The sequence below is a fragment of the Rattus rattus genome, chromosome 3, assembly GCF_011064425.1.
Source record: "Rattus rattus isolate New Zealand chromosome 3, Rrattus_CSIRO_v1, whole genome shotgun sequence".
NCBI classification, from domain to species: domain Eukaryota; kingdom Metazoa; phylum Chordata; class Mammalia; order Rodentia; family Muridae; genus Rattus; species Rattus rattus.
Window position 1 is genome coordinate 144961730 of NC_046156.1, and position 1262 is coordinate 144962991.

Genomic DNA, 1262 nt, shown 5'->3' on the forward strand with positions numbered 1-1262 from the left:
GCCTCTCCTGAATATTATGATGCCAGGATGGGGTCATCTTGAGCATGGTCTGTCTCTTGTTTGCCCTGCACCAGACTGGTCCTAGATGAGAGAGATCTTCTTGTCTCCAGTTTGCATCTCATTCTGGGAGCCAGTATAGACTTGCCTGGCACCTGACTGGTGGTCAATCTCAGGCTAGCTCCCTGTCTGGGAACCCTGATTCCAGACTCTTTTGGTCTCAGACTGGCTTTTTTTCTGGGAATGTTATGTGAGTAATCATTCAGATGTTCATAGGTCAGAACATTGATCATACATGTAGCTTTTCCCCTCTCTGCTGCCTACTGACGCACATGTGACATGGCAGCCACATCTACAAGACCTCTAGGGGCAGGCAATTTTTCGTGTTTTTAAATTAGTAAATCACAATGGAGTTATCAAAGTAAAATTGTCATTATAGGAAGCTTATGAAAGCTGGAGCATTATTCCTAAGAAAAGGAAAAAAAATCGGTTATTTCATAAACTAAAAAATCTTCAAGGAGTTGCCAGGGTATTTCAATGTTTTCAGAAAACAAAGGAAGAAGAAAAGCTTAAAAAATCTAACAAAGAAATCCAAAAATGCTTATATCAGTCTAAGTTGTGAACACAGATGAAAAATACTAATTACCAGCAAATGGCATCCAGCTGAAATGAAAAGACATAATTTATCATGGCCACTGGGGCTTGTTCATAAATGCAAGAATGAATCAATACTAAGAAATCCATTAATCACTTCATATTCACAGAGCTAATGAAATAGGTTAACTAACCCCATGTAAATTTGATTGAACAAAATGATCATTTATGGCCCAAACATATGAGACATATCTCAGTCACAATATACGGTTAGATAGCCATCACAGTTTAGGATATATGGATAGTTACAACTATTTTAAAACAAAGCCAAACTTTCTTGGCTTTTTATAGAAAATTATTTATGCATTTTTTCAATAAAATCATAAGAAAAGCTGACATATATGTGTCATACAGAGTAATAGACATAGATTAACATCTGATGCCCAGCTGAGCATTTTACTGCCATTGGTAATTGTTTAATTTTATATAGAAGGGTAGCTTCAGTGAGTTCTCACTGGATAGATTGAAATGCAATTGTTCTATATGCCTAACTTTTATTTTGAGACATTGTAGATTGTAGATGAAGCATGAGAAACAATCATTATTGCTATTCATATTTCTTTTATTTTTCAGATATTTTGTACAATTAAGTATAAAGCAAGTCTAAAAAT

At 35.3% G+C, this 1262-nt stretch overlaps 1 non-coding gene across 1 annotated transcript; it reads right to left on the minus strand.

Moving 5' to 3' along the window:
- Window positions 1–239: 239 nt before the first annotated feature.
- On the minus strand, window positions 240–371 carry LOC116897559. The gene has a single exon (XR_004387572.1). It is a non-coding gene; the product is annotated as a small nucleolar RNA SNORA17 (small nucleolar RNA).
- Between the last annotated feature and the right edge of the window lie 891 nt (window positions 372–1262).